Below are 27,263 nucleotides of genomic sequence, written 5' to 3'. Positions count from 1 at the left end.
AGAGGGGGGCAGGCATCCCTGGGTTCCTTCTCTTCCCAGCAGATACCGGGCTACATGAGGGAGAGAGGAAAGAGCATCCACTTTCCCTTTTCCATCCTTGCATCCCTGAGTTCCAGCGACCTTGGCAGGTCCCACCATGAGTGCCAAAGCGGCTTGCACCCACGAAGCAGGGAAGGCCTAGAGAATAGGAATTATCCCCTCTCACCTATGCTTCTATCCCCGCTACCATCAGAGTAGCCTTGGAGATTCCTAGACCTCATTTATGCCATGGATACTAATACGGCCTTTATCCATTAAAGGGGAAGCTTGGCCTTGGCTTAATCAGCAGGAATCAGCTATGCTCACCTGCACTGTGCATTTTAACTTCTGTTGCCATCTGCCTCTGGATCTCTTAGATCCAGTTTTCTTTCCTAGGGCTGTGACTCAAAGCTTGGAAGTGAGTTTGGAACAAAAATGTGTCTCAGGGAGTTGCACGGACTCCCTATTGTAAGCCAAATGCTAAGGTAAAACTGTGGAACTGAGTCCTCCTCCAACAAGGGAGATAAAAGGATGTCTTGTGACACACCCAGATAACTGGTAGCTATAGTTATGCTTGCTAAGATTTGGGTGCATGGTGCTTGACTTTGGTTAGCTCCCTTGGTCTTACTTTATGGAAAGGAAACTTCTGAGTGATGGACATCCTATTTATTCCAATTGCCTGACAGGATTTGCAGGATAATTGCTCAGAACTAGAATATCAATCCAGGTTTCCGCATTACCCATCCCTTTTGTTCTTTCTCAGCTGCAATCAGAGATTGCTGGTTGGTTTACAGGAACAAGCAGGGTTAATCTAAATGTAGGTGAAAACTTAAAACATCTAGTAAGTTTAGAATTTAATAACAAATATATGATAAATTTTGAAACAGGATTTCTCTCTCTCCAGTCCTCATTTTTGTTAAGAAACAAATAATCATAGGACAGACTGGTTTGGTAAATAGACTTTAGTCTTATAATTGACCTGATTATGTGCATAAAGTGCAGCAAGAATACTTATTTTTACATAGGCCTTTTGGATTGGCTTTGATGGAACTCTGTTCCCCAAGGAATCTCAGATAAAACCTTTTAAATCCAAGCCCACCCATGGTTTTATCCCCAAACACCTATGAGTTGGGTGATCCTTTCCTCTTAAGGTCCCAAGATAAACTTGGAGCTCCTGGACCTGTTAGAAAGTGACATTCTTTACTGAACACAGGTTAGGAACCCTGTACAGGGACTGCATAGACAAGGGTATGACGCCAACCTCCCCACAGGGCTTTTATCAGCTCTGCAAGTCAAGATCTACTCCTTAAAGGGAAGCATACCCTTGCAGTCAAAGCCTTGGTAAAATACCTAGTTTTTCCAATTGTGTCCTGTTGCAAAAGAAAAAAATGAATTCTTACTGCACTGATGCAAACAACTGTATTGCCATAAGTTAAGAATACTCACAGATAGTTTCCAAACTCTAGAGGAACCAAGCAGAGAGAAATAATCTTGCTCCAAATTTGGTTCATAGGAGTATACCTTAATTATTAAAGTCCATAAATAGTTTAAAATAAGTTTCCTTGACTCTGAAAAACAAAACAAGGATAAGCAATATTCCAAGCAAAAGTCCAAAAGGCTGCTTCAGCTTCTTGAGTTCAGTCCACTTAGTTAATTCTTGTTTCGCTTGATATTTGTGAACATTTCATCTCTTCACGAGTCCTGTATATTTTCCTTTATTCCAATGTTACATTCTCCAAAGTTATCAGGAACCTGATTGTCTCAAATACCTTAGAAATTGTATTTGAGAACACCTATCAGAGTTCTACAGCTTATTATAAGCCATCTTTTGAAAAGCATACATCAAGACAATTGTCTGTGAATAGCAAAATGTTCAGGGTAGTTAAAGTGAGAAACACAACTGACAAAGAAGTTTGGTTATCTTTGTGTTTTACAATTACTTAACAAAACAACCTTAATTGTGATTGATAGCATGTACTCAGGAATTAGAATTTTAGAAATCCCATACAATTTTGGAACAAACATTAGCATTATATCAGATAATCCTGTTTACCTTTCTTTTCTGGACATTCCAGGGGCCCTTGGAAGTATCCAAAAAGCCAGGTGTCAGGAAAGACAATTTTGTAACTTAAGTTTGATTTGGGGAAGCCTTTAAAATATGTTTAAAGCATTTGATGTTATGAAACAGAATTCCAGGTAACCATAAATTATTTATTTTGCCAAAATGATGACTCAGAAATTTTAAAGAAGCAAAAACCTTTTATAACCCTTTATAAATTTTGCCAAAGAGCAGAATAGTGTTTTAAGAATACCTTGTGTGTTTACTTCAATTGTCAATTGATAGAAAAACCATATAATACCCTTCTGAATTTGGCTAATACGTTCATATAGAGACCCTCTTCTGCAAGATTAATTTCCACAATTCTTCCACCACTTCTTTGAACCTTCAGAATTTTCCTAATTTAAAACAATCCTTTAACCCTAGGCAAAAGTTCACATTTCCATGCCTTCTTATAACCTTTTACAAAAAAACAAAAACAAACAAAAACACATTTTACTGTTCTCACGTACCTTGCATGTAAGTATGTAAATCTATTTAATGCTGTGCTAGCTGCAGCCAAGGTTTACCTTCTTAGTTAAGGGCATGGTTAGTTCCAAAATTCCCTGGGCCTTATCAGTTGTGAAGCCGGCAAATCAAATACTTTTCAAAACCCCAAAACCAGTTTGCAACCTCAAAACACTTAGCAAACCTTACATCTGACCTGCATAGTTTAGTTCACCCATTTACATTTTAATGACACCTGCATTTTACCAATAATCTTTAAGGCTGTTTTTATTTCTCAAACATTACAAACACGTGAAGCGGAAGGTACCACAGCTTTTAACTTCCCTTTTAAAAATGTTAGATCCAAGCGCTTGCCTTTCTTCAGACCAAATTAATTAGAGCTCTTTTGACTGACATCACGCACAGTACACACACAGACAGACAGAAGAAAACCCAGTCACTGTGTGGGGCCCTTTAAGAGGCAGGGCTAAGACAGCAGGCACATATCAAACCAGAAAGAATCTTATTCCCTAGGGCGGGATTGCTAAACAAAGCCCTGCTGGGGGAGTTACAAGCCATTCCCTCAGGATGTAATACAAGATGGAGGCTTGATTTCACAACCAAAACTTTCCAGAGAATACAGCGATAGATGTTGGAGGTCCCTAGTCTAGCACAACATCTTCTAAAAGAAAATGAAACTTTTAAAAGTTAACTACCGACAGGGTAGAGAGAAAAGAAAATAAACAGTTTAAAAATACCTGAGGAAGAGCCTCTCATTCCTATGCAACTGATTCGTCCACCATGGAGATTAGTTCAATTATTGTCCAATGGAGTAGAACCCCTTGGCTGGGGTAGGGGAAGGAGGAGACCGCAAGCTGGCTGTGCGAAGACCCTTGAGCCACGCGTCCCAGCCCCAGCATGAAGCAGGTAAGGACAGGGAGCTGCTGCTGGTTGGTCGGTCCCCAGTAAGGGCCTTTCTCCCAACTCCCAGCCGCAACGGGAGTGGGGGGCCTGGTTCCTCTAACCTCAGAAGTCCGAGGATGGAAAGGCTTAGAACCCACAGTGAGAGGTTTTGAGTCCCCATTTCACTCACTGCTTCTCAAGCCCCGACGTTGCACGCCAAAAATGTTGTAGGACTTTACTTAGTTCGGCTAAGGATGGGGTCCTTGTCCATCCCATGGCCCCAGAAATTCAGGCTTGCAGACAATTTTAATGGTGACTGAGACTCCACTAGGCCAGAGTTCCTGCTAGAGTGCTTCCTGCCTAGGCCTGTGAATCCCAGGTTCCGCACAGGTGAAGGAAGGGCCGGCTCCTCCCTACTGCAAAGGGCACGAACTTGTGTTTCCACCCCAGTGCTCATTCCCATTGCGCAGGCTCTTTGGAGATTCTCTGAGGACCCTCTCCCTCCTACCTGTCTCAATATCATATGTCTTTTTTATTTTTCTTTTTTTTAGTAGTCTGACTAGAAGTGTAAAGATTTTACTAATCTTGTCAAAAGTCCAATTTTTTTATTTCATTGTTTTATCATAAAATTTGTTTTCAAGTCCATTTTTTCCTTTGTTCATCTTTTTATCAATTCCTGTCTTCTGCTTCGAGTTTAATTAACCCTCTATTACAATAAAATGACTTTATCCCTGAAAATATTCTTTCTGAAACTGTTTAAAATCAGATATTCATTGGCCACTCAGCTGTTATTGGTTTAGAATTAACACTTTATATCTTTTGCCATTCTATCACTTATAAACTATTTGTGGTTTTATATTCAAAGTGTTTTTTGTGGCCACCATGTAATTGGATACTTATGTTTTAATCCAGTGTAACAATCTCTGACTCTTATTGAGAAGATTAGACATTTTAAATTTAATTTTATTATTGATAAGTCTGTGGTCAATTTATCGTTGGTAAGTATTCGTTTTATATTTATTCCATCCATTTTTAACCACTTTTTTCTCCTTATCTTAGTGCACTATTTATATATGATTCAATTCTGTCCTATTTTTATTAATTATGTTAAGTATATAAAATATATTTTTCACTTACACAAGCAATCTCCTACCACTTAACATATAGTCCATTTTGGAATAGTGTACAACTTTACCCTACAACCAAACATGTCCATTTTCTCTTGCCTATCCTATGCACTGCTGTTTTATTTATACCTATGTAATAAATCTTACAGTACATTGTCATTATGTTTACTTTAGTTAATTATCATTGAAAGCGATGTAAAAAATAACAGCAAAAGTATCTTGATTTACCCACATTTTTACCTTTTTTTGAATCCTTATATTGGAAATATATTTTTGCTAGAAATGGAATTTTATATTAACTTCACACTCCACCCCCATTTCAGGACTTTAATTGTGTTGTTTCAGTTTCTTGCTCACAGTATTTTCATTACAAGTCTGCTGTAGTTGATAATCTTTTTCCGTTATAGGTAATATAACTTAATTTATCTGGCTGCTTTTTTTTTTTTTCTTTCTGAGATGGGGTTTAGCTCTTGTTGACCAGGCTGGAGTGCAGTGGCAGGATCTCAGCTCATTGCAGCATCTGCCTCCCAGGTTCAAGGGATTCTGACTCAGCCTCCCAAGTAGCTGGGATTACAGGCACCTGCCACTATGCCTGGCTAATTTTTGTATTTTTAGTAGAGACGTAGTTTCACTCTCTGGCTGCTTTTAAAGCTTTCTCTTTTTTACTTTACATTTCTTTTTTTTTTTAATTGAATTGTAATGGACCTTGGTATAGCTTTCTCTATTTATTTTCATTTGTAATTGTTATGTTTCTTAGATACAAAGATTTTTATTTTTACCACATTTGAAAACATTTATTATTCCAATATTTTGTCCCCTTTCCTATTTCAGTGATGATAATTTTACATAAAATAGTGCACTTGAAATTGGACCACAGTTCACTGATGATTTGCTCTTATTTTCAGTCTTTTCTCTCCTTTCCTGGGCAGTTTCTACTGTGTCTTCAAGTTCATTAATCTTCATTTTTGTAGTATTTAATCTCCTCTGATGTATAATAATCCTATTAAATGTATATTTCCTGCCAGAAATTGTTTTTTTCATCTTAACAAGTTTGATGTATTTTATCTACTTAAAAACATAATCAAACTTAAGTTTGATTTTTTCTTCTTAATGTATAAATGATTATATCTTTTTTGAACACATAGAATATAGTCATATTAACTCTTATTGTCCTTGTTCACTAAATCTATTGTTTTTGTCATTTCTGTGTTTGTTTCTATTGACATATTTGTATTATCATTACAGATTGTATTTTCTTCTTCTTTGTATTCATGATAAACTTGGGGGGGATGCTAGATAGGTGAATTTTACCTTGTTTGTAGCTGGATCTTTTTGTGTTCTCTCAAATATACTTGAGCTTTATTTCAGGAAGCAGTTAAGTTACACGGAATCAATTTTATCCTTTTTAAGCTTGCATCTAGTTATTGCTAGGCAAGACCAGAGCAGTCTTTACTGTTAAATTTTACTTTATACAGAGGAAAAGTCCTTCTGAATATTCTACCTGATGCCTGACGTATTATGAGATTTTTTTCACTCTGGCTGGTGGGAACATGAAATATTGTTCACCTTCTGCTATGATTTGAATGTCCCCTTCAAAACTCATGTTCAAATTTAATTGCCATTGTAACAATGCTTGGGAGGTGGGATCTTTAAGAGGTGATTAAGTCATGAGAAGTCTGTCCTAATGAATGTATTAATTCCCTTACAGGGAAAGAGGGCCCCTGATAAAACAATACTTTTGGCCTCATTTCTCTCTCTGTTTCCCATGCTCACTTATGCTTCTGTCATGTTATGATGCAACGAGAAGGCCCTTTGATCTTAGATTTTCCAGCCTGTAGAACGATGAGCCAAATGAATCTTTTGTCTATAAACAACCCAGTTTGTGGTATGTTGTCATAGCAGCAGAAAACACTCTAAGACATCTTCTTTGTTCTCTAATAATTATTCTGATGTTTCATTACCAGTGGTTGTTTCCTTGGCTTCAAGTGATTTCCTCTTACAGGTACTAATCAGGACTCAATTTAAATATCAAATGAGTCGTGTGCAGATCTCTGGACCTCTGTCTTTGCAATTCTTGCCTCATAGTGATGCTTTATTTTCTTCTCTAGTCTGTTCTGTAAATTCTAACTGACTTAGCCTCCCTGAATTCTGAACTCTGTCCTCAACTCAGGGAGCCTTCTGGACTCTGTTGGATACCCTCTAGGAGGTAACATGGAATAACACTAGGATTTTCTCTTGTTAAGGATCAATGCTAACGATTTTTAATAAAAGAACATGACATATTTTGTTTTCTTATGTTTTCTCATGCTTAAAATGGGAAGGTACACCTAGTAGTTCATGTCATTCCATCATGATCAGCAGTAAATTCAACAGATAATTAATAATTGTTGATGTTTTGAATCATTCCATATTGCAAATGTAAAATAAAGACCTGGAATTAAGAGAGTTCATATAAACCTGATGATTCAGTAAAATTAAACATATCAGTGTAAGTACAAAAAATTACTGGAAAGTGACAATCAAGGATAAAACCAACTACAGGGTAAAAAGTTAAAAGCCATAATAAGGCTGTTAGTTCTAACACAGTAAGAAAATAACAAAGTAGAACCAGAGAAAAGTCTACATAAGCAGTAGGTCAGTAGACAGAACAATGTCAAAGACATGACTTACAAAAAAGAGCATTGCCAGACTCACTTCTTTCCAAAGTCCAGCTGAAATGTCAAAGATATATAAAGAGAAAGATATATAATACAAGGTCAAGTATTAAAGCAAAATAACCAGGCAAGTTCATGTGAAGCAATAGCACAAAATTCAGAGAGTCAAGACTTTTATATGACACCTGTGGAAGCAAGAATAATTCCAGAGTGACAAGTTGTGACAATGTAGATTTTATGAACATCTGGTTGAGGTGAGACTAGGTGAACAGTGTCAAAAATCTGCAACTGAAAAGTAGCACCTGACTTATTAGGAAATTGGTTTGGTTAATTTTAATGTTCATATTCAGTTTTTGGTTTTGTCATGTTTAGATCATTTAAAAAAATAATGATGCAAAAATAAATAACATATGTGGAAAGTAACTAAAAAAAAACTTGACTTTTATTTTCCATTTATTAGGAAGCAAAATGAGTTACCTAAAATTTTTCATCTATAAAAATATTCAGCAAATTTCACATCTTTTCACATAATTTCAGTTACTACATTTAACTGAATATATTTGAATATATGTCATTATTTATTAGGAATAAAACATGCAATGAATTTGTTTTATTCCATTTACTTTTGCTGATGTGAAATTGCAGAATTAGAAGTTATCCTGAAAATGATAGGAAAATAAAAGTTGGATATGAACCAGTGTGATATATTTTAATAAGAAAGCAAAATTAGGTTAAAATGCTCTAACATTTTCAGTAATTAGGGCTATAGAAGTCAGATTTCAAAGGAAAGTGAATGTCTTGAATGAGAGAGGAAAGGAAAGTTTATGGGCACAGAAAATATATAGGCTTTTGTTTTCTTATAACTATTAGGAGTACAACTCTTAGCAAAACAGCAAAGTATATTTTAATATTTAAATAATTTTGAAATAGTTTTATTTTTATTCTTTTCTGTATTTAATCAACACATTTTTATTAATATCCTACTCTATGCTATGAATCATCCTGGGTCCTGGGGATATACAGGGAACAATTAAAACATCCAGATCAATCAGGAGGGAGCTCTGGGAACTCGTAGGCAGCAGGGAGTCCAGTCAAATCCCTCCCAGCTCTCAGGCCACACTTGGTGAATGGGCTGGCTTAGTTTGGGTGATTCTCACATTGCCAGTAAGACTGCAACTTTTTCTTCTAGTTCCCTATTTTAAGGCCTGTGCAGGCTTATCTTAGGGAAGCCTGGATAATCCTAAATCATCTTTCACCTGTAGCCATATTCTTTCTTAAACTTGTATTTAAGGAATACAAGATGATGTTTTAATATATGTGCACACAGTGAAATGATTACTACAGTGAAGCCAATTAACATATCCATCATCTCACATAGTTATCTTTTTTGTGTATGTGTGATGGGAGCACCTAAAATCTACTCTCTTAACAAATTCCAAGTGCATAATACAATGTTATAAACTATAGACTTTATGATGTAAGAATAATTTTTTTTTTGAGATGGAATCTCACTCTGTCACCCAGGCTGAAGTGCAGTGGCATGATCTCGGCTCACTGCAACCTCCGCCTCTCAGGTTCAAGTGATTCTCCTGCCTCAGCCTCTCAAATAGCTGGGATTTGAGAACGTGCCACCATGCCCAGCTAATTTTTGTATTTTTAGTAGAGATGGGGTTTCACCATGTTGGTCAGGATGGTCTCGAACTCCTGACCTCATGATCCACCCACCTTGGCCTCCCAAAGTGCTGGGATTACAGGCGTGAAAAGAATACTTTTAAAAATAAACAATATGCACTGAAATTTTGTGTATTCCATGGTTTGACAAGAAACAATTTCAAGTTTTACTGCATTTTATATTTGATAGATCAGATATGGTGAAGGAAAATTACTGCCAGTGATAAATGTATTTTAGAACAAAAATTACATATAAATACTTGAGAATATAACCAAATATTTTACTTTGAGAGATGCAGTTTGATTAGGAAAAACTTTAATATTTTTAATATTGCTATGTGATAGCATTACTTTAAAATTGTGTAAATTATCCCTTAAGCCTGTATTTCCACTTTTAGTCATGGTAAAGATAGAATATACACTTGGATTAAGAAAATATTAGACTCCACCTACAGCTGGACCAAATAATATAATAAATAAATACTATAACCCTTTTTTCTATAAGAAACAGCCTGCCAAATCTTAATAATATTTTTTCATTATCCATTACACTTCTAAGTAGCAAAAATTATTTTTCAGATCTATAAATATTGACATTTGGACAAATAAAACTGCAGTTCTTCTAATAAAACTGTGCTAATATATTATCTTGAAACACATTTATTGTCTAATTACTCACTTTTAATACCTTAAAAACCTTGATTTTTTTCTGCAAAACATTTTACATTAAACACATTAAAATAAATGACTGATGCTTTTTTCCTCTCAAAATAAAAAAATAGAATAAGCTATTATACAACTCAAAGACTTTTTGAAAGACAATAAGAACTTAATATTATTGAATTCTGCTGAAAGTGTAATGCTTTATAATTTTTATTATTTCACAAAATAAAATAATGGCAGAAAGCATGGCATGTCCAGTGGTATACAATATAACAGTGGTTGCAGAGGGAGGTGGAACATGTTAAAGTTGTTTTCTGGCCTCTAGAATTTGAAATGGATAATGCATTTGACCCTCTCAACACAGTAGACTCACTGTCCCCAGAGAGCACTTTCACTGGCTTGTTAATCTCTGCCTAAGTAGTAACCTGTACACCAATATAATAAAGATCAAGTTGGTTAAAAAGTATCTCTGGTCCTAGGTTAAAGCATAAATACTCCTGCCAACAAAGAGAAACCCAGGAAATACACTGAGGTGTCTAAGAAACTGCAGAGTGAAGATAAAATTATTCAACTTAGTGGAATTGCTGAATTTAAGGCCAGTATAGAAATTTTATTAGTTTACACTGAAAGAAATTGGAAAATGTATTACTTCATATAATATATGGTAGAAGATGAAGTGCTTAACTTACAGTTATGGGTGTAGCTGTCTGTGAACTTACTCCTGCATGACTCAAGAAAAAAAGAAAGTAAATGATGAATCTTTTAGAGATATGACTGCAATTCTTCCCAACTACCTTGAAAGAAAGTCATTGTTTACTGCCTATTTAGTATTTAGAAAGATTGCCAGCTATCAAAGTATTAACTATTGTAAAGGCAAAAATTAGGCTTATTGAGGTATAGATGTCTTGTAAATATAGATGCCAATATTCAGATTCATTCCATGTGGAACTCCAGAGTTTAATAATGCCAAGATAATTATTACCAAAAAGTGAATTGTTCAATTCACTGAACCTTAAGAAAATGCATAATCACTTTGGGGTACATGGTAACTATGAAATCAGAGATACGATCCATGCATATAATTAAAATTATTTCTTACTACTTTATTAATATATCTTTTTCTGTCATTTGACTTTAGTCTGGCATATAAGTCCATCATCCAAATGTAGACATGATTCTGTCAAACTTATTTATAATAATGATGCATCAATAGAGGTGTATAATTCTTTTTAACTTTTTAAAATAATGTATTATTTTGACATAAATGTAGGTGTTAAGTACAGCAATGTAAAATAGATATGACAGCACTTATCATCCCTATTTTAGAGATAAAAATACAAAGGACAGGAAGAGGTAATTGAAATATTCCTAGGTTCCTAGCATTACTCAATGATACAATGAAAACTGATCATTGATCATGTGCACTGGCTCACACCTGTAATCCCAACACTTTGGGAGGCCTAGGAGGGAGTGTTTCTTGAGGCCAGGAGTTCAAGACCAGCATGAGCAAAATGGCAAGACACTATCTCTACAACAAACTTAAAAATCTAGCTGGGTATGGTGGTATGTGCTTGTAGTCCCAGCTACTTAGGAGTCTGAGGCAAGGATAGCTTGACCCTAGGAGTTGGAGGCAGCAATGAGCTTTGATCCTTCCACTCCATTTCAGCCTGGGCAACACAATGAGAACCTATCTCCTCTAAAAAATAAATTAATAAACATTAAAAAAGACTAACAATCTTTGCATTGTATTACACTTCCATTTGATAATATCTAACTAGAATAGTGTGCTTTCCTGTAAGGAGAAAAATATTTTTATTAAAGTGGTGGTTTAGGATCCTAAACTCATGCTTTTTTACACTCCTTAATGATTACTCAGTCAAAAAATTTGAGATAGAATTATAGTCCCCTTTTCATTTTTATTTTAAAAAGTAACTTGACTGTTGAACAGCCTATAAATAAAATGTAGTGTATTCTCTCTTTTTGGTTGTATGATATAACTAAGTATTCTGTAGTCAATCAGTGCCACAGAAATGGGCTTATAAATTTTAATGGATCTGAAACTGCTGCAAAACTCAGACAGCCAGACTTTTCTATAGAAGTTAAAAAGAGAGGGCCAGGCACAGTGACTCACACCTGTAATCTCAGCACTTTGGGAGGCCGAGGCAGGCGAATCACAAGTTTAAGAGATTGAGACCATCCTGGCCAACGTGGTGAAACCCCGTCTCTACTAAAAATACAAAAATTAGCTGGGCATGGTGGTACGCACCTGTAGTCCCAGCTAATCAGGAGGCTGAGGCAGGAGAATCGCTTGAAGACTGGAGGTGGAGGTTGCAATGAGACAAGATTGTGCCACTGCACTCCAGCCTGGTGACAGAGCGAGACTGTCTCGAAAAAAGAAGAGAGGTAAAAGCGTTGTCGTGCTTCACCCAGACACTCCCAGATCCCATTTTCTGTTTCTGTGTGCCCCCTCCTCTAACTTTGGAGGGCATTTGCTTCCAACAGTGCATTCCTATGGCTCACTGTGGAGAACTGCCTATGAACCTTTAGAGTGTCCGTCCCTCACCCACAAATGCAGAGAGCTAGAACTTTCTAGTTGTTTTTGTCCCTGAGAATATGAAAGCCAGCTCCCTTTACTCAGTGCAAGACAACTCTAAAGCATAAATTTCTGCAGCTAAAGTCACACTGAAACCAGACTCATCTTGTCATTTCACTCTGTCCTAACTTCTCTCTCATCCTTAACAGGATCTTCCCACTCTCTTACCAGATTCTTGTAATATATCACTTGTACATGAGTCCCTGTCTCAGGATCTGCTTTTGTAGCATTCAGCCTAAGTCAGTAAAAAATTCTAACCACATCGTTATTGGTGTAGACCTAAGGAGTTGTTCCTAAGCCGGGGCATATTCTCCCCTGGGCAGTGCCCAAGACAATGTTAACATTTTTCTTTTTGCTTCTCCATTGTCCTGTGCTTTAAAGGTGACCTAATCACTGCTATTTACAGAGAAAAAAAAGTTTTTTCCTGAAGAAGTTAATAGATTTCATCATTTATAGTCAAGTTTTACTGGTTTGATAGTCACTCTGCTCAAATTGAATTTAATATATTTGCTTTCAACCACATATTACTTTCAAATTTTCTAGATGAGACTCCATAGAATCCTTTAAACAAAGAACAAAAAGTAATGACATGGATGTAATTTTATATAAATCAGTAATCTTGGCCATTATTACAATTAGAGGTGCTTAATAAGAAAAATTGCTACATAGGTAGCAATTAGTGATTTGAGATACTTTAATAAATCTTTAAACTCCTGATTAATGAAAATATTTCACAAAATATCTTGAAAGATAATATGCTGACTTGAAGATTTATTGGATTGAGGACTCTTGTTTTGGATAAGACTATAAAAACACTTCTAAAAAATCGAGGTGACTTTTAAATTATTGTCCTAGACATTTCTAATAAGTTAGGTACTGTTATTCACATTTTTAAAGAGGTAACTAAAACCCAAAAAATTCCAGGTTATTGAAGGTTAAGTGATAGTTAAGAAACTAATGAAGTCTTAAGTATATGAATTTGGTACCTAAAGTCAATGCTGTTTCCACAGCAGCAAAATTTAAAAATTACTTAAGCAAAAACCTAAGCAACATAGATAAAACATTTTACTTGTAATGTCCAGATAACTGAGAGAAAAATCAGCATTATATTTTCTTCCAATAATCTAGATAATTTTACATTTGCATCAGGTATGCATCTCAATGACAACATTAAGGGCATGTGGCATAGCATATTTTAAAATGCTTATACTTAAATAAAATATAAATCCAAGTATTCAACTTCAAAGTTGTAAAGAAAAGTCTAATATCAAGCACCTATAAGGAAGTTAAACAAATTTATAAGATAAAAACAACATCATTAAAAAGTGGGCAAAGGACATGAACAGACACCTTTCAAAATAAGACATCCATACAGCCAACGAGCATATGAAAAAAAAAAAAACAACTCAGTATCACTGATCATTAGAGAAATGCAAATTGAAAGATATCCACTTCACACCAGTCAGAATGACTATTATTAAAAAGTCAAAAAATAACAGGTGCTAGTGAGGTTGTGGGGAAAAGGGAATACTTATACACTGTTGGTGGGAGTGTAAAATAGTTAAACCATTGTGGAAGACAATGTGGCAATTCCTCAAAGACCTGAGGTCAGAAATATCATTCAACCCAGCAATACCATTACTAGGTATATACCCAGAGTGATTTAAATCATTCTACCATAAACACAGATGGATGTAAATGTTCGTTGCAGCACTACTCACAATAGCAAAGATATGGAATCAACCTAAATGTGCATCAATGACAGATTGGGTAAAGAAAATGTGGTACATATACAATACAGAATACTATGCAGCCGTAAAAATGAATGTGATTATGTCTTTTGTGGGAACATGGATGGAGCTGGAGGCTATTATCTTCAGCAAACTATTACAGGAACAGACAACCAAATACCACATGTTCTCACATACAAGTGGAAGCTAAATGATGGGAACTCATGAACATAAAGAAGAAAACAACAGACACTGGGGCCTACTTGTGGGTGGAGGGTGGGAAGAGGGAGAGAAGCAGAAAAGACAAAAATTGGGTACTAGGCTTAATACCTGGGTGATAAAATAATCTGTATAACAAACCCCAGTTACATGAGTTTACCTATAAAACAAACCTTCACATGTACTCCCAAAACTGAAATAAAAGTTTTAAAAAAAGAAAATAATTTACACCATTACAAAGGGATTTTTAAATTCTCTCTCTACTCCATAGATTTTCAAAGCAGTAAGGTTATAGTTAGAGTCAAACTCTAGGAGGCCCATCAGTCAATCATTTGTTCACTGAAGTTTCATCAGGAAACTTACCATCTCACCTTTAGGATACAAGCAGGTAAAGTAGCCCTGCTGCTCACATGCCATACTAAGTAACCAGATTGTTGCTGGTGAGACTTGGTGGTTAGTGTCTAGAATATAACTTACTTGACTAGACATCCACTCCCTTTGTTCTCTTGGTATCTAACATGTATAATGACACATATTGAATTTCTTTTTGGACATGCCAACTCTATTAGATTCCTAGGCTTGCCATAACAAAATACCACGTGTAGGGTGGCTTAGAACAATAGAAATTTATTTTCTCACAGTTCTGGAAGCTAGAAGTCTGAAATCATGCTGTCAGAATGTTTGGTTCCTTCTGAATGTTCAGAATCTGTTCCATCCCTCTCTTAGCATCTGGTGACAGTTGCCAATCCCTGCTGTTCCTTGGCTTGTAGATACATCATTCCAATCTTGTCTCCATTTTCACACGGTCTTCTTTACCTATGCTTCTTCTCCTCTTCTTCTAAAGACAGAAATCATGGATGGTGGATTGGGCTGATATTGGATTAGGGGCTAACCCTAATGACCTTTTCTTAATATGATTACATCTGCAAAGACTCTATTTCCAAATTAGGTCATATTTACAGATACTGGGGATTAGAACTTCAATATGTCACTCTAGGGCACACAATTCAACCCCTAATTACAACTTTCAGAGTTCTTCTCATTTGTAAATCAGACATCTTTCTCTTTTTCCTTTTCTCTAAAGCACTTCTATCTACACTCCCCCTCCTCCTCAATGGATACTTGCATTATTGTTTCAACAAACTCAGATTTTGCAAAAACAAGAAAACAGTATATAGAAGTCACAAATTTAGACAGGTAACGAGGATAAGAAAAGAATTTTAAGATTTTTTTGATAATTTTGCGTAAGGGATTATTCTAACTGCCAAGATTATCGAAGTCTTAAAAAAAGACTAAATAATTTCCACAAAGAACCCATGATATAGCTGCTAATATTTAAGTAAAAATGGAAATTATATGAAATAATAATTAAGGGGGAAAACAGAGACATATAAGCCATACCATGGGGCAGAGAATTGCAAATTTAAGGAAGAAGGTGACATTTGAGCCAAGTCCTAAGAGATAGGGGAAAAATCTTTGTGGATATCTGGAGGAAGTATAAAGGTCTTGAGGATGGAATGTGCCTACAGAGTTTTTGGGACATCACAGGGCCAATGTGGATTGAGCGAAGTGAGTTAGAGAGGACATGAGATAAAATAGGAGGTAAAGAGTTATCTAGGTAACTGTAACTTGATTTTGTCCATGAGTTAGGAAGTCAACAGGGGTCTTTGATCACAGTAGTAATAGATCTTTATTTTTTATTTGTTCTTTTTTTTTTTTTTTTTTTTTTGAGATGGAGTCTTGTTCTGTCACCCAGGCTGAAGTGCAGTGGTGCCGTCTCAGCTCACTGCAACATCTGCCTCCCAGGTTCAGTGATTCTCCTGCCTCAGCCTCCCGAGTAGCTGGGATTACAGGTTCGTGCCACTATGCCCAGTTAAATTTTTTTTGTATTTTTTGGTAGATACCAGCTTTCACCATGTTGGTCAGGCTGGTCTGGAACTCCTGACCTCGTGATACGCTCACCTTGGCCTCCCAAAGTGCTTGAATTACAGGCGTGAGCCACCGCGCCTGGCCAATAGATTATTTTATAGAAAAGGAGGTTTTCTCTGACTCTTGTGATAAGGATAAACATTGGTGAGAGGAGTAGAAGCATTGAGATCTGTTAGAAGGCTATTGCAGTGATACCTATGAGAGATTATGGAGGTTTACATCTGGTGTAGCAGTAGAGATAATAAGAGGTTATAAGGTCTAAACTGCCCTGAAGGAGAGACAAAGGGATTTGTGAAAGATTAGATTTGTGATGTGAGAAGAAGAGAGAAGTGAAGGAAAATGTTAATGTTCTTGGCTTGAACAACCTAAAGATGTGGTTGACATTATACAGAATTAAAGGTTGTGAAAGGGATAGGCTTAGAGGAGAAAAAAAGTAGTTTCATTTTAGACATGTTAAGTTTGCTATGACAATTTTACTTTCAAGTGAATGTGTCAAGCAGTTGGATATGAGTGTGAAGTTAAAAGAGAAAGTTCTGGGATGTACATGTAAATGCACTACTGTCAGTGTCTATAGATAATTAAAGTCATATTACTAAGAGAAATAGTCAAAGGAGTATAGGTAGAAAGCAATGGGAAATGTTTCAATGCCAACCTTTTTAATCTGAAGGGCTGGACTCTCAGCAGACTGCAAAGATGAGGAGAAATCTGCAAAAGATACTGAGAAGAAACATCCAGTGTGGGAGAACAAAAATCATCATGGCATTGTTTTAGAAACTGAGCAAAGAAAGAGCTTCCAAATAATGGAATAGGTGATCAAAAGCATCAAATATTGGCTATAGATAATGTAAAATGAGACCTATGAATTGACTATTGAGTTAAGCACATTTACAGTCAAACTTTAACGGAAGCAGAGGAGTGACAATCAGAATAGAATGGGAGAAGTGCAATTAGAGGTAATAAATATAGCCAACATTTTCCAGGAGTCTTGCTGCAAAGAATTGTGTAGCAGAAAAATGGGATTGATGTCAGTAAAGGGTCTATTTTCATTATAATCTAACAATTTGGCTTGCTTTTTAATTTAACAATTTAGTTTACTGTAGTTTCATGAATGCTGGTAGAAAACTCAAGACAACTGGGTCAGAGATGGAAGTTTATTATTTACAGCACTAGCCAGAAGTAGCCAGAGTTTTAACATTTTAATGTCTTTTCTGTGAGCCCCATCTTCCATATGCAGTGGGGTGAGTTACAGAAAAATATACCTCAGTTTAGGAAACTTTTCATCTACCCTTAGCCTGAAAAGCCAAGGATAGAGAAAGGTTAATGGAAACTATAATGAAGAATGTCCTGTCTTAAGAGGAGCAATGGCTTTCATGTAAGTGATGAGGCCACCAAAGAGGCCCCTGAGGGAGAAGTACTCTGTGGAATAAATACCCTGACACTCACTTGAGTTTTTTGTACTGGGATGAAAGAAAGTTCTTCCTTAGCTTAGCAGGAGACACTAATTCTATTGTCTTTGGCTGATTCCTATACAAATATCCTATACAAATATCATTGAAAAGATCATCTGAAACCAAGAATAGTACCTCTCTTTGCAAGATGTGTGCAAATGTAATAGACCCATGGAGAATATCTCCCTACAATTGGTAGAGGATTTTTCTTAATTAACAATTTAGCTGTATCTTAGTATGTCAGTGAAAATGATTAAATATGAGGTAAAATTTATGATGCATGAAAAAAGTATGATTTTTAGAGTGATATGCTTGAGTAGACACTAATACTGTATATGAAATCTAATGTAAAAATGAATAATTTGTCTTTAGTTTATCAATGGTGATTTTAAAAAGGCAGAGCATACACATTTATGCTGGTAGTGGGATATTTGTGAGACTGGAAGCTAGGGAAAGTTCTCTTTGATTGCCCCTATTTTCTCAGTGAAACTAGGTAAACAGCTGAAAATGAGGATTGGACATAAGGCATAAGAAATTTTGGAGAAAAGAGAAGATATAAAAGGGTTATCCAGAAAATGCAGAGATAAAGTAAGAGAATCTAATAGCATTTAGAGAAGACATGGCTGTGGCTGAAAGAGTTACTGGGTTAAATACCTTTCATTTGTCTTCTGGGTTCCTCTGCACTTTAATCATGCTTTTTGCCTATATAGATTATATCCCTTGCTTTAGACTTCCAGTTGGTTTCCACCAATGGGAAGCCACTGAAGGAGAATGGAGGAACAGAGGAGAGTTAGACTATTTATTCCACAGAGTACATCTCCCTCACGGGCCACTTTGGTGGCCTTGTCACTTAAATAAAAGCCACTGTTCCTCTTAAGACAGACTTTTCTTCATATAGTTTCCATTAACCTTTCTATACTCTTGAGTTTTCAAGCTTAGAGTTGGTGAAAAGTTTGCTACCACTAGTCCTAAACTACTGCATGGTCCCTCGTGGGTACCATACACTCTGTATAAACCTTTGAAAGTTTTATTTTGGCTGAAAAATTAATGATATACAGCATCCTTATATATCAATGTGTGATCTCTTTCCTACTGGAGTCTGAATAATAAAATTATAGATGCTATTTACTTGACATTTTATTTATCAAGTGCATTTATAGAGATTCTTTAAAGGTGGAGTAAGTCCAATTATGTTAGACTTAGTAGACCTGTAATGTCAAATCAGGTTAATCTGCCATGCTCCCTGTTGACTTGCCCTATTCTTTCTAGTAGTTCTATATGTCCTAACATGTTTAGTGTCCTCTTCAGACAACTGCTCCTTCAAACTCATTACAGAATTTATGTTAGGGATAGCCTGGTAGCCGAAGTCCCCTGAGAAATTTGATAATTTCACCAACTGCCTTCTCACCCTATCTAAGTCATGACAACTTCCTTTGATTCTAACTAAAACAGATTTATTTTTCTTATAACTCTCAAGAGTTATATTTAAAACTTTTGTCATGTGAAAATATTTTAATCAAATTTAACTTTTTCTATCTAATGTCTTAAATCTCTTCTTGCATCCCTATTAATTGATCCTTTTTCTTGTAGTTTCCAATCTTACTCTTTTTATTCTTCATCATTATCCTTCAAGATTCTATCTGGAAGTCATACTAAGTTTCAAAATGGGAATTTCTTTGATTTGTATTCTGGAACCAAATCTTCCTAATCCTGTTTATATGCATGTATACTCAACTTCTAGATACCTTTGTTTTCCTTCTCCATTAACATATATAGTATTTTTTAAAACATTTTTGTAAAAATTAAATATAATAATATATGTAAAAGAAATATTACTGTATTAGCCCATTTACACACTGCTTTAGAAATACCCTGAGACTGGGCAATTTATAAAGAAAAGAGGTTTGATTGACTCACAGTTCCACATTGCTAGGGAAGCCTCAGGAAACTTAGAATCATGGTGGAAGGGGAAGCAGGCATGTCTTACATGGTGGTGGGCAAGAGAGAGCATATGAAGAAGGAACTGTCAAACACTTATAAAACCATCAGATCTCATGAGAACTCACTCACTATCATGAGAACAGCATGGGGGAGCCGCCCCCATGATCCAATAACCTCACTCCCTCAACACATGGAAATTACAATTCAAGATGAGATTTGGGTGGGGACACAGAGCCAAACCATACCAATTACCAAACAAGAATTCAATATATAATACATTAGCCTCTTTTACTGTTCTGTCTATTCCTCTTTTCATGGTGATCTATGCAACTATACTTCTAACACCAGTATAATTTAAGAAGAACATTTATAAGATTTAGCATATTTTTACAAATACTATAAATGCATCACCACAGAGTTTTAAAAAATTTCAAAGAAGCCATGTTTATAATTAAAATATTATATTTATATTTTGTTGCTAAAATTTGAAAATTTGATCATATGTGCTGGTGAGAGAGGAATAAGAGGATATTCTTGCAACTAAGTCAGCATCTTAAGATGGTGGATATTTTAACTTCAAACCAGATATAGTGCTAGATTAAATTAAGAAGAATGATTTTTGATGAGATGAGAAACAAAGCATTGTCAAAGATATGATTAAACTATAATTTTATTCATGAGAAAGAATACATTGCTTTGAGTCGAATATGTATAAAAGATAAACCAACAAATCTTTTTTGTCTATCAGTGTTTAAGATAGCGTGTCGTGATTTCTTTTTAATACTATTCTATGCCAGATCATCCCACTGGACAAGCACCAGCTGAGCTTTTTCTGAAATAACACAGCACCACAAGGCTTGAGTTCAAAAAACACTAGATCTCATTCTGTACAAGGGGAAAAAAATCCTAAAATATGGGATTCTATGCTGGTTTTCATACATTAAAAAATACTTCAAAATGAATACTTCTATTTATTACTGACACACAATGTGAGATGGACTCAAAATAAGGCTATCTTATATGGATTATATGCGTAAATTGAATCTTTTTGCCGAAATGGTCAGATTTAAAATGAAGACATTACTTTTTCTCCACAATACTTTCAGAGGAAAAGCTTTTAGTATCTCAGACTATAAAAAACAAAGCATTTATACTGTACAAATAAAATGATAATACTCTTTGGTTTATGTCCTTTCATAATATTAGAAGGGCTTAAGGAAATAGTCATAAAATGGAATCAAACATGTTTAATTCAGTTAACATTCTTGATTTACCATTAATCTTACAGTTCTATTTCAGAAACTAGTAAGTTATTACTGATTGAAAATTTTGGAAAGGATGTAGAAAGTTATATATGATGCCACAAAGGGAGTTCTTTGGAACTTAGAGATAATAATTCCAAAATATTCATAAAAAGGTGCAAATTCACAGTAAATATAAAAATAATTTTTAAAATATTTTATTAAAGCTATAAAGCTTTATAAAGCCATGTATATTAATATTAACCACTTAACAATTTCTGTGATGTTCACTTTATCACATCAGAATATAATCTATGATCCTGACTTTCTATTATTTATCGAAATGATTTTTGAATTCTTACAATATGAAAGACATTACTTGTTTCTGTCTTTACTTGATCTTCAAATGGACAAACTTATTAGGTGCCATTGATTTTCAAGGAAAGTAGATTGTCTATGTTTAAATATTTAATTAAGCTTAAAATACAAGACTCTAATTTTATGCTTTTTTTTTTTTTTTTTTTTTTTTTTTTTTTTTTTTTTTTTTTTTTTTGCGATGGAGTTTCACTTTTGTTGCCCAGGCTGGAGTGCAATGGTGCAATCTCGGCTCATGGCAACCTCTGCCTCCCGGGTTCAATCAATTCTCCTGCCTCAGCCTCCTGAGTAGCTGGGATTACAGGCATGCGCCACTACGCCCGGCTAATTTTTGTGTTTTTAGTAGAGATGGGGTTTCTCCATGTTGGCCTGGCTGGTCTCGAACTCCCAACCTCAGGTCTCGAACTCCCAACCTCAGGTGATCCACCCCCTGCCCCCCCGGCCTCCCAAAGTGCTGGGATTACAGGCATGAGCCACCGCACCCAGCCTACAGTTTTTTAAAGTTGAGGCATTCTACTGCTTTTATCTGGCTGTGTGACAATGTGCATGACCCTCAATTAGAAAAGCTTTAATTCATTTATTTATAAAATTGGAGGAGTGCTTTACATTATCTCTAAAGTCTATTTGAATTAAAGAAGATAAAAAAACAGAGAGGCTCTAAACTGTTTTGTAGAAACTTATAGTCGTAATATGGATTTTGACAAAGGCACACTGCAGGTATCATAGATTTTCTTATTGATGGACAATTTTTGACAAAGTAATCACAAGCCAATGAAAAAGCTACTCAAAAACTTTTACCCTCAAATTTTTGGAAAGGTTGTTGATTTTCCAACGTTAAGTCAGTAAAACATAAATGTTTTTTACAAGAAATTTGTTAAGTGCTGAAACAAGAAGAAATAAATTATTACAAAATACATTCCATTGAAATATTGTATGAAAACTTTTAAATGCCATTGATGTGTATAATTTTGTCTGTATATTTACTTTGAAAATTATCCTACCCCATGTTCATTAACAGAAAGGTATTAAAGACATGGTCGGTTCTCTAGAGATGAATGAGGGTTATTATTCCCTATGCAAAGGCGATTATCATTGACTTCCAAAAGACATTATTTGAACATGACATTTATGAATTCCTATTATTTTGATAGCACTCTCTCTTCTCCAAACGCAATGAGTTGCTTTCAGTCATTCTGGGTTAAAATATTAAATCACTTATTTTATCTTAATATGTATACTCTTAATTTTATAATGTATATCAATTTTATAGTATAATTTTATAATATATCAGTATAAACTATATGAATATAAAACAACTTTCTCAGTTGGCTATGATTTTCATATTTAGATAATTAAGGAATAAATTTAACAGATATGGAGAAAATATTTTTGTAAAATAGTAGTTAGCATATGACCCAAATATAAAATGCACTGGGAGATGTGCGTGTATACACATCATCATATGTATGCTGTGACTGCATAAAATGCTTTGTTTACTCACTCACTATTTGATAAGTTTCTGAATGTAACGTGTCTGTGAGCCCATTTCTCTAAAATGAAGTGATTGTCAGAGAGGAAGGGACAGCTTTGCCCTCCAGGGGATTTTTGGCAATGGCTGGAGGTACTTTTTGTTGTTACAGCTAGAGAGGGGTCAGATGATACTGGAATGCAGTGAGAATAGGCCAAGGATGCTATTATATAAAACACCAGACAGTGATCAGGACAGCACCCACATAAGAAGCCTATGGCCCAGCATGTCAAGAGTGCTGAGGTTGACAATCACTGCTATAACCTAAAGGCCACAAATTTTCTTGTGCTTTCAGAAAAAAATGTTGTTCAATGAGAATTTATGTTAAATCCAAATTATTTTTCAAATTTAGGATATACAAAGACTTTCTTTTACATGTAATTTTAGCACCACATTTGCTTTTGCAGACAAAATACTGAAAGAAAATTGGAACACACTTTCAAATGTAATCTAGCAAAATATGTTAAGATAATCAGAGTGTTTTTATCCTTTAAGGAAAAGCGTTATATTTCTAAAAGTTGATGTTAATAAAATAATCAGAAATGTGTGAAAACATTATATATTTAATACTTTGATATTTATAATAGAAAATAATTCAGGTATTTTAATGACTCAATAACAGGAAATTATTAAATTATAACATGGAGAACTGTAGAGAAGGGAAATGCTTTCTCTTTATGCTCTGAGGTTCAGTAACTAGGTCTATGAAATAAACTGACAAAAGGCAGATTAGCAGGAGAAAAAGTAGAAACATTTTTTATGGGCAGAGGGGAATCACAGGGAAAAAAAGTAAATTCTCAAAACAATGGTGAGATTTGGGAGTTCACATACCACTTCACAGGGAAGATGAGGAGGAGAAGATATAGGCAACTTAGGAGGAATTAAATAATTTTAGAAAAAAATGAATGGGCCTTTACTGTTTCAGGAAGTAATAATACAACATAAAGCTATCTCTTTATGTTGTTTATAATAAAACAACAAAATGATAATTAAATTTCAATGTCCAAATTTCAATGTGCTTCTCAAATTGACATATATTTGATATTTTGAGTGTGACAAATTTGATCCACTACCTAGTATTTAGAAAAATTTTAGTGTAACAAAGTAGTATTCTAAAGTATTATTCACTATTTTGCATGAAACAACTTTTCTTTTACTATTTTACTTCTATATTTCAGAGCTTATTATAGTCATATATTTAATTTCTTGACTTAAAATTTTGATTAGGTAGTACAAGGTGACCTCCAACTCCCTGGTTCAAGGGATTCTCCTGCCTTAGCCTCTCCAGTAGCTGGGATTACATGCGCCACCACGCCCAGCTAATTTTTTTACTTTTAGTAGGGACGAGGTTTCACCATGTTGGCCAGGATGGTCTCGATTTCCTGACCTCTTGATCCACCCACCTCAGCCTCCCAAAGTGATGGGATTACAGGCGTGAGCCCCCGCGCCGGCAGAGAGATTTTTAAGATGTATTCCATAATATCTCAGCATCCAATAAAAGAATGTAATTAGCATACAGTTTCTATTAAACATATATTGTGGAAAAAATTGAAAGGCAAACAACAATCTAGGAAATTATTTTTTAGATATATGAAATAAAAACTGAAGGTGAAAAAGCCAATAAAAATGAAACATGGATAAAATACTTAAAAAGGAAACTCACAAAGGAGACATTTATATTAGTATAAAAATATCAAAAGCAAGCTAGTTCGTGGAAAAATATTCAACTTAATGGTAATTAAATAAAAAGTAAATCATTTATATCCCACGATATTATAAAACATATAGGTAGATATAAGTGTCAGTGTTTATGAGAATTTAAGAAAAGTTGGCATATGAAAATATAAACAACAGTTCTGATAGTTGTAACAACATACAAAAAAGCGTGTATTTTAACAGAACAAACTTTCCTCTTGAGATTTATCAATTGCAGTGATAAATTAGATCAAAAGATATACAGGTGATATAAAAATATAAAGTAATTTTTATTATGTAAATGCCATTGTTAGATGACATAAGCTTGCTAAAATTGTATAATTTTCTATGAGGAAGTAGCCTTTTTTTTATTCACTAGCTGGTTTTATTTTTGTGGTTGCATATCATTAGCACAGATATAATTTGTATGATTTGGAATGATTTTTCTTATTTTCTTGCTATTCTGTGGTACTTAAATATGTAACAGTTAACAAATAATCAGTAGAAAACTAGTAATTCTAGTATTTTTTAGAAATAATGATGGGTTTGATTTTGTAGGTATCAGTTTTAATCAAATGACTAACTAAATCTGGTATTATTGACTACTTGGCTTTATTGTTTATGTTGTTCTCAAAGATGTAAGTCTGATTAAATTTTTAAGATGAGATAAACATATTTTGATTCACTCAAATTTATGTATTGGAAAAAAAAACTCCACCCAAGTATCTCGATTAAAATTTAAAAAGAAAATACAAAATTGTTGCCAAAGTCTTCTATATATAATTTAAGCAATAGTGATAGTGTTGTAAGCTTTATTCTATTTACTTATTTATTTAGACAGAGTTTTACTCTTCCACCCAGGCTGGAGTGCAGTGTTGCAATCATGGCTGACTGCAGCCTTGACCTTCCTGGCTCAAGCCATTCTCCTGCCTCAGCCTCCCAAGAAGCTGGGACTACATGTAGGGCATACCAAACTATGCCCAACTAATTTTTTAATTTTTTGTATAGACGAGGTCTTCTCATGTTGCACAGGCTGGTGTTGAACTCCTGGGCTCAAGCGATCCTTCTGTCTCAGTCTCCCAAAATGTTGGAATTAGAGGCATAAACCCCCACACCTAGCCTGTAAGCTTTATTAAAAAAAAATACAATGTATTTATTATTTGCATTTTCTAGCTGAAAAATGTTTTACATGTCCAAAATAAATATTACAAATATTTTGAGGAACTGAGATTTTTTTTCTATTTTTAACCTTCCATCAAAATGTCAGAACTATTTCATTAAGATATAATTACTGAATATTTTCCTAACTAGCAGACTAAGAAAAATATAAAATGATTAAAAATTAAAATAATTGTTGAATAACCAACTTCTTAATCTGTACCTATTCTTATTCATATTTAGACCATTATTTCAGCATCAAAGGGATTCCTGCAGTATTTTATTTATTATTTTAATTTTATTAATATTATTATTATTTTTGAGATGGAGTCTCACTCTGTCGCCCAGGCTGAATGCAGTGGCACGATCTCAGCTCACTGCAATCTCCCAGGTTCAAGCAATTGTCCTGCCTCAGCCTCCTGAGTAGCTGGGATTACAGGCACATGCCAGCACGCCCGGGTAATTTTTGTATTTTTAGTAGAGACAAGGTTTCACCATGTTGGCTAGGCTGGTCTCCAACTCCTGACCACAGGTTATCTGCCTGCCTTGACCTCCCAAAACATTGGGATTACAGGCATGAGCCACTGCGCCCGGCCTCCTGCAGTAGTTTAAATGACACTTTTTAGTGCACACTATTGACAATTTTAAGACGAAAAGATTTGTTTGAAAGCCTACTGACCAAAGATTTCATATTTAATGATTTGTCAACTGATGCACTGTGGCAAACACAAGAGTAACAACAATAGCAACAATAAGAGTATCAAAGTAACACAAATGTATGGACTATTATACACTTTGTAATCTTTGTGGAGAATAAAAATGTACAATGAATCTTCATTATTCACAGATTCTATATTTGCAAATTTGCCTACTTGCTAAAATGTATTTGTAACCCCAGAACCAATTCTGGTGACACTTTCACAGCTATTTGCAGACATACAAAGTGGAAGGAGAGGAGGTAGATAAATTTGAAGCTTGCCTTTCTGTTTTATTTCTTATGCAGAGATGACCAGAGGATAAAGACAGTAGGGGACACTGCAGTGTAGTACAATAGGCTTCTGCTCTGGGGCCAGGAAGAGAGAATCTGAATCTCTATTCTGGCAGCTGTTAGTGGGAGGCCTCAGGCCAGTCTCTTAAAACTTTTACATTTTGTTTTCTTTTTTGTAAAATAAAGAAAATTGAATCTACCAGGGTAAGTTGCTTTTAGGATTTATAAGTATAATCTATGTGAAATATGTATAAGTATATGAATAGACAGTAATTCCCCAGGAGCAATGGCTCAGTATTTATTAATTCAATATTTTCAGTGACTTTACAAAACATAACTACCATACATAATGAGAATTCATCATATATTAAAGTCGCTTAAGGTAAACTGAAATATTAAATCACATTTAAAAATGTTTTCAAACAATTTTTAATTCAGTTTTTTTCATGAAAATTCTTCAATTTATGATTAAATGCAGTAAAGATATTTATCTGAGACTGAAGCCAGGATAACTTATTGTAACTCTTTTATAAGGAACACTAGACCTCAGAACCATTTCCCCACTACCCTCCCAGGACAGCCAGAATACTGTCCTTGGCTCTTGCTAATAGATGACAGGAGAGCTTTCTCTGGAGAGATGCAATAGAGAAACTTTGATGTGCCCAGCATCAGGTTCTGGTCAACATAGGGATTGCAGTAATGCATTGCTTAAGATGGGGATATGTTCTGAGAAATGCATCCTCAGGTGATTTTGTTGTTATGCAAACATCATAGAGTATATTTACACAAATCAAGATGGTATATATATACACACACACATATATACGTGTGTATATA

At 34.8% G+C, this 27,263-nt stretch overlaps 1 long non-coding RNA gene across 1 annotated transcript in view; it reads left to right on the top strand.

Annotated features, from left to right (window-relative positions):
- The first annotated feature begins 3,123 nt into the window (after positions 1–3,123).
- Positions 3,124–27,263, top strand: part of LOC129393647 (uncharacterized) — a 107,440-nt gene continuing 83,300 nt past the window's right edge. Inside the window, exon 1 of the long non-coding RNA XR_008620647.2 lies at positions 3,124–3,490. This is a non-coding gene — a long non-coding RNA (uncharacterized LOC129393647). The remainder of the gene's footprint in view (positions 3,491–27,263) is intronic.

Source organism: Pan paniscus, chromosome 14, assembly GCF_029289425.2.
Source record: "Pan paniscus chromosome 14, NHGRI_mPanPan1-v2.0_pri, whole genome shotgun sequence".
NCBI classification, from domain to species: Eukaryota; Metazoa; Chordata; class Mammalia; order Primates; family Hominidae; genus Pan; species Pan paniscus.
This window is presented reverse-complemented; position numbering and strand designations above follow the sequence as displayed.